This window comes from Saimiri boliviensis, chromosome 3 (genome assembly GCF_048565385.1).
Source record: "Saimiri boliviensis isolate mSaiBol1 chromosome 3, mSaiBol1.pri, whole genome shotgun sequence".
NCBI lineage: Eukaryota > Metazoa > Chordata > Mammalia > Primates > Cebidae > Saimiri > Saimiri boliviensis.
This window is the reverse complement of record NC_133451.1, coordinates 75,371,063-75,378,522: the sequence shown is the minus strand read 5'-3', so window position 1 is coordinate 75,378,522 and position 7,460 is coordinate 75,371,063. Positions and strand designations below refer to the sequence as shown.

The 7,460-nt window shown below is 40.4% G+C and overlaps 1 non-coding gene across 1 annotated transcript; it reads right to left on the bottom strand.

Annotated features, from left to right (window-relative positions):
• Positions 1–351: 351 nt before the first annotated feature.
• LOC120363746 (U6 spliceosomal RNA) lies at positions 352–455 on the bottom strand. Its single transcript, XR_005579197.1, has one exon. It is a non-coding gene; the product is annotated as a U6 spliceosomal RNA (small nuclear RNA).
• Positions 456–7,460: the final 7,005 nt, after the last annotated feature.

The window sequence follows — 7,460 nt, the reverse complement described above, 5'->3', positions numbered from 1 at the left end:
AAAAAGAAAACACGTGTAAAAGAGAACTTGTTTTATTTGTCATTTAATTAAATGAATAATAAAGAATGTCTTTAGGCCCCTGTCCTGGCCACAAAAAGAAGCTGAACCTTAAAGATGAAGCCAATTAGAGTTTCCTAGTAGGTTTGCTTTACTATTTTGTATCTGACACACTAACTCCTTTTTTATTGAATTCTGTTAAGTTTGTGTTTTTCTAGGAAGGAAATTTAAGAAATAGACAACTGATGGTAAATGTATGATTGTTTGGCCTTTAGAATGTATTATCTGTGACCCGTATCTTCTAGCCATGAGTTTGAAAAATGATTCACTTTTATCTGTTACTTATTACAATCAAAAGATTAAGAATATTTTTTCAATAGTGTCGTCATTGTGCAGGTGCCATGCTAATCTTCTTTGTATCATTCCAATTTTAGTATATGTGCTGCCAAAATGAGCACAAGAATAGTTTTGTTTCTGCAAATTTACTTCTTGATGATCTGCTTGGATACTATCTTTTCTTTAGGTTCAACAGATATTTTGTTCTAGGCCTGTCTGTTTCACCAGCTTCTAATCAGTGTCTCTATTTAGTGCAAAGTAGTGTTGGTAGCATAAATTGAACACAATAAGAAAAAGGAATTTATTCATAGGAAACATGTTATAATTTGCTTCCAATAATCTGGTTTCACAAAGAGAACATGGGTACCTACCTGGGACTGGATATTTATCAACATGGGAAAACAGCCATTTACCAAACTCACTGGCACAAGGGGTAGTATAGAGAAGAGATTAGGAGAAAGGCTGCCTGTACCAGAAACTGCCTGGGTTTGTACGCTGATACCTCTATATTCTATTGTGTGACTTTGATCAAGTTTCTTAATCTCTCTGTGCTTCAGTTTACTCATCTGTGAAATAAAGTTGTAAAGATTAAATGAATTAACATTGTGTACATTGTTTGGCACATGTAATTACTCAGTAAATATTTGTGATTATTATTAGTTTCTATCTGGAACCTTGAACACAGTCCAAAGGTGGTGAGCACATTGGGTCTCAGGGAGACTTCTAGGGCCTCAGTCTATTCTGAAGGAATTATATGCTAATGTCACAGGTTGAGTTGCCTTGGAAGAAGCCTCTGAGATTAGCATGCAGGAATGGTTCTGAGATTAGCACTAGGGACTGTTCTTGGGATTATCCCCTGTGGAAGGGAAGAAGCAGATTGGGTGGAGGGAGTAGTTGGGCTGTGATGTTGTCTCAACAAATCCCTCAGCTAGCCACATGGGAGTCTGAAGCTGGTATGGCCCTTCAGAGTTGTATTGAGTTGGGGCTGGAGGTGGAGGCCTTTATATTCCTGAATCAACCAGTCAGTGGCTGTGGGCTTCCCCAGGAGGCCTATGTGACCTTGGAAGCAGAAGGTTCTGGAATCCAAGGTAGTTCTGGAAGAGGTCTGGCAGCTGAGGACAGAATGTTGGCAGTACTCCCAGCAGCTGGGGGAATAAACTCCTTAATCCTGAAGGCTTACCGGGGTGGTACGTCATAGTATCCACTGTAGTCAGAGTTCCTCTGCGAACTTTGAGGTCGCTGAATCCCACCTAGCCTCCCACTCCTGTCCCATTTGCTCATGTGGTATTTAAGCCACCTCTACATGTTTACCTTACTGCACTTTGTCCCAGTTGATTCATTCTTCCACAGCGGCTCCTCCTGTGGACCTTTAACCTTCTTGTCACTGTTATCCACTATTTTTCCCTGACCTCCTGGTCAGATCTTCACATTCATTTGGGACCCTGACCCCTGACACACAAGTCTTTCTCTTCTGTTTAGCTCTGCTCCCATTCTAGGCAACTTCTCCATGTAAATGACCCAGTTGACAACACATTGGCTTCAGAGTTCTTCATCACCCAGATTAAGGCAAGTTCTTTCCATCATCATTACTCACTCCAGGTCAAGCCAACTCTATTTCTCACTGGGACAGCTGCATTTGCCTTTCCAGAGCCACAGGCACCCCACTCAAACCTGTTCTGCAGCACTGGGAGTGTTCTTAAGGCATAGAGGATGTCTTTCCTGCCCTGCTTAAAACTCTTAAGTGACTTTCTTTTACATATAGAATAAACCCTTAACCCACAGTGTACTCTGCATTCTGACTGTACTGACTTTCTAAGTTATTTGAAAACTCCATGATCCTCTTGCTGTCTTTGCATGCCCATTACTCTCCCTCTCTAATAAGCCCCCACCTCATCACCTAGTCAATACATGCTCCATACTTCAGGAGCCATTGAATCATCTCTCCATTAAGGAAGAATTCCCTGACTCTCAAGACTGTATGGGAGCTCCTATTACAGGCTCTGGAAATACACTTCCTTTTCCCAGAACTTAGAACAAACTGCAGTGGAACATTTGCATGGTTTTGATTAATATTTGTCTTCTCCTCTAGCATATCTGGAAGTGCTTGCCCTCAGATCTATTTCTTATACTTTCCTTGTTTTGAACCCTGCTGCAGGCCATGGTTCCCAGGCTCCTGACTCTGTGAGCGTCAGGCTGGGTTTGCCTAGTGTCAGGCAATGGCAATAAATTGGGGACTGGGAAAAAGAAGGAAGATTATTTTTTGCTTTGATTTTCTGCTTTGGACTGTAGCTCCAGCAGCAGCTCTCTTCCCTGTGGATCCATCTCCTCTACACAGACCAATCTTCTGGTAGGTGGTCCCAGCCTCTGGGCCCCACTAATATAGTCTCTTTCCTTTGTCCTTCTACCTAGGAGTGATAATGGCTTCCTGCTGTTATTCTCTGGGTACCTGCTGCCCTGTCTGACTTCTTAGCTACTCCATCCCAATACCCTGCATTAAATTCCCTCTGTAGAAAAGATCTGAAGTGGTTCCTGTTTTGCTGATTAGACCTTGACTGATATATACCTTCTCTCTCCTCCGATTCAGCAGAAAACTCCTTGAGGGTAGGACCTATGTTTATTTTTGCTTATTGAGGTATAACTTGGATCCAGCACAGAGACTGGAAAGAATCTCAACAGCGGTGTAAGAATCACTGGGAGTTCCTGTCCAGTGATTTGTATGCTGGAGTCACTGGGAGTCCTATCCAGACTATTTTGTGAAATCTCAGATACTAACATAAAACACTCTGATGGCAATTTCAATCTTCTGACTCTTTCACTCTTTACTTTCACCGCAGCTAAGAAACAGTTGTATAGAAAATATAGAAGCAGAATTTATAGATGTTTTTTATAGCAATCTTTTATCAGAAAATTACTATAATGTGTACTTTAATGTGTATAATAATGTGTACTTCTTTCTCTTTCTTTTCTTCCTTCTTCCCACCATTCCCCCTTCTATTTTCCTTCCTTCCTTCCTTTCTTCCTTCCTAATTTCCCTCCTTCCCCCTTCCCCCCCTTTCTTTCCCTTCCCCTCTCCTTTCTTTTCCTCCCCTTCCCTCCCCTCTCCTTCCCTCCTCTTCCTTCTTCTCCCTTTATCCCTTCCTCCGTCCCTCCCTTCCTTCCTCTTTCTGTCTCCAGTTTTCTCTGCTGTTTTTGGAGTTGAGCCCAGTCTCTCTCCTCCACTGCAAAACCCCATTGCAGTGGTCCCTACATCTCTCATGATGGTCCTGAATGAAGTCTATCTTCCTGTTCTTTACCAAGTGTCATGAACAATTTTTTCTTTCACAGATGACAAGGTAAATTAATTAGAAAATTAATTAATTAAGCAAAAACCCCAGAAGGAATACAATGCTGGGGGTGGGTGGCTGGAGTTTAGTTTTAGCTTTTGCATTTAATATAATATCAGTTACAAGCTGTGATTTGACCTAAGCCATTTTGTTTTTGCATAACTGTGAGGTTTTTTGTGTGTGGGGGGGAGGGGTTGATAATAGTAACCACCAAAAAGTCTAAAGTAGACAAGGACCAGCTGTACTCCTATATACTGGTATCAGGTTACATTAACAGCAAGTCCAAGTCTTAAGAACAATTTCTCCACACACACAGATTTTATGTATAAGAATTTATTAGCAAGCAGTCACAAAAATCATTAGTATCAACTCTTTTGTAAAGTTGATGGAACCTTACACTCTGTCCTATTAGCTGTCACCACGACACCTACTATGTATTTATAAAACTTAAAAAAATGTAAAAGTTACTTGCAGAAAAAATGGTTCTTAGTAGAAATTTAAAATAAATGATATGGAAGGGTAAAAGTCTTATTTACTGATATTAATTAAAACCTTCCACTCTCCAAAAAGAATTTAAAGTAGCTTAGAGGGAAGAATAAAGATACATATGAAATAGTTCACAAAGTAAGAATCAAGAGGAAAATTGTGCTATAAAAGAAAAAGGGTAGAAATAAATATGCCAGCCATAAAACTCCTAAAACGATTTCCAATTCAGATTTTTTCCCCAAGCACCAGATTCAAATATCCTGTTGCCTATTGGATTTGAATTAGGATATTTGTACTTTAAGACAGGGTTGAATGTATGTTTGCATTAGTAAATTTAGGTGGCACCTTAAGTATTATTAGTTGCCCTAACCAGAAATCAGCATCTGAAGTGGGGTCAGCTAGTGCTCTAATCAAGAAGCCCAGCTCCAGCACTATACAAATGTACTAGTAGACGTACTTCCCAATCTTTTTCTTTGATTAACACCAGAGCTTTAGTAATAATTAACATAATGAATATTAAAAACAGAGTTTCACTGATAAAATTAATAGCCCAGAGGATGTTAGCAATGAGATCTCAATGGAGAAATTAGTGAGAGTTTACTGGTATTTACCGAATAAAACATGTACTTCCGAGACACTCCTCTCCCTCACAAGACAGAGTGTAAGGAGATAGCTAAGTCCATAGTCTCAATCTTTATGGACAGTACTTGAGATTTGGTATCTAAGTAGTCTTCTGTCCAGTCATTGGGACTGAAGACTCTAGATACCTAATGCATTTGCCACAGGTGAACTTTTTTTTTTTTTTTTTTTTTTTGAGATGGAGTCTCGCTCTGTTGCCAGGCTGGAGTGCAGTGGTGCGATCTCTGCTCACTGCAGTCTCCACCTCCCAGTTCAGGCAGTTCTCCTGCCTCAGCTTCCCCAGTAGCTAGGACTACAGAGATGTGCCATCACAATCAGGTAATTTTTGTATTTTTAGTAGAGATGGAATTTCACCATGTTGGTCAGGATAGTCTTGATCTCTTGACCTCAAGATCTACCTGCCTCAGTCTCCCAAAGTGCTGGAATTACAGAAATGAGCCACCGTTTCCCACCGGGTGAACTTTTCATGACAATGTCTGTCTAGAACCATGGCACCTACTGGTGTTGCCCCACTTACGTGACCTCTCTGGGATGCACTTCTTTTTTAATTTTTATTTTGTATGGACATAAGTAGGTGTATTTATGGAGTACATGAGATATTTTGATACAGGCATATAGTGCATAATCACATCAGGGTAAATGGGTTATCCATCACCTCAAGTGTTTATCATTTCTTTGTGTTACAAACATTCCAATTATACTCTTTTAGTTATTTTAAAATATACAAAAAATTGCTGTTGACTGTGGTCACCATTTGTGCTATCAAATACTAGATCTCATTCATTCTATTTAACTTTTTTTTTGTACCAATTATCATTCCACTTCTTTCCCTACCTGCCACCCACCACACTTCCCAGCCTCTGATAAACCATCCTTCTACTCTTTAGCTCTATAAATTCAATTGTTTTATTTTTTAGCTCATGTGCAGTTTGGCTTATTTCACTTAACACATGTTCTTTAGTTCCATCCATGCTTTTGCAAATGATAGGATCTCATTCTTTTTTATGGCTGAATAGTACTCCATTGTTTATAGGTACTACATTACATTTTCTTTACCTGTTTGTTTGCTGATGGACACTCAGGTTGCTTCTAAATCTTTGCTATTGTGAATAGTGCTGCAATAAATATGAAAGTACAGCTACCTCTATGATATACTGATGCCCTTTCTTTTGGGTATATACCTAGTAGTGAGATTGCTGGAAAATATGGTAGTCTATGTTTAGCTTTTTTGAGGAATGTCCATACTGTTCTCCATGGTGGCTGTGCTTATATACATTCCCACCAGCAGGGTAAGAGGATTCCCATTTTTCCGCAACCTTGTTTGCATTCATTGGTCCCTGTCTTTTGGATTACAGACATTTTAACTGGGGTGAGATAATATCTCCTTGTGGTTTTGAGTTGCATTTCTCTGAAGATCAATGATTCCGTGATTTTTAAAACTATGTGCAGGGTATTTACTGTCCCTTCTATTTTCATCACTTTCTTTAAATTACTTCATATTTCAGTTCAGTTTTTAATATGGTAACACACACACTCTGTCATGCGCGTGTGTGCAGGTGCACACACACACACACACACACACACACACACACGGTTTTTTTAGGTTGCAAACAATGTTTATTTGGGCAAACTTCCCCGAGCAATGAAACCAATGCACCTTGCCATTAAGCAGACAAAAGCAAGATTTTGTCCTTCGTATTTTCAGGTAAGGACTTAAGATTTTTTTTCTTGTTTCCTTCACTTAAGTTATCCTGCCCTCAATTGCTTGCCCCCACATACATCAAGCTCAAGCATCGTAGTTTGACTTTAGACTGCTGTGCTGACAGCGAGAATTTCAAACCAGTGGATCTTAGCTTGCTGGGATCCTTGGAGGTGGGACCCGCTAAGCAAGACCACTTGGCTCCCTGGCTTCAGCCCTCTTTCCAGGTGAATGAATGGTTCTGTCTTGCTGGGGTTCCAGGCACCATTGGGAAATGAAGAAAAAACTTCTGCAGCTAGCTTAGTATCTGCCCAAATGGCTGCTCAGTTTTGTGCTTGAAACCCAGGGTCCTGGTAGTGTAGGCACAGGAGGGAATCTCCTGGTCTTTGGGCTGCAAAATCTAGGGGAAAGCATAGTATCTGGGCTGCATGTCTCTGTTCCTCAAGGTACAGTCCCTTACAGCTTCCCTTGGCTAGGGGAGGGAGTTCCCCAGCCCCTTTCACTTCCTAGGTGAGGCAATGCCCCACCCTGCTTCTGCTCACCCTCTGTGAGCTGCACTCACTGTAACCAGTCCCAGTGAGATGAACTGGGTACCTCAGTTGGAAATGCAGAAATCACTGGTCTTCTGCCTTGGTCTCCCCGGGAGCTGCAGACTGGAGCTGTTCCTATTTGGCTATCTTGCCAGATCCCCTGTTCATGTTTCTATAAATTCTTTTTTCTTTGTCTTTGTTTGGGTTAATTTGAAAGTCTTGTCTTGAAGCTGTGAAGGTCTTTCTTCTACTTGTTTGATTATATCATTGAAACTTTGCAGTGTACTTTGCATTTCTCTAAGTGTGTCTTTCATTTTCAGAAGCTGTGATTGCTTTTTATTTATGCTATATATTTCTCTGGAGATTTTTTTGCCCACATGCTATATTATTTTTTAAAATATCTTTAAGTTGGTGTTCACTTTTCTCTGGTGCCTCCTTGAGTAGCTTAAT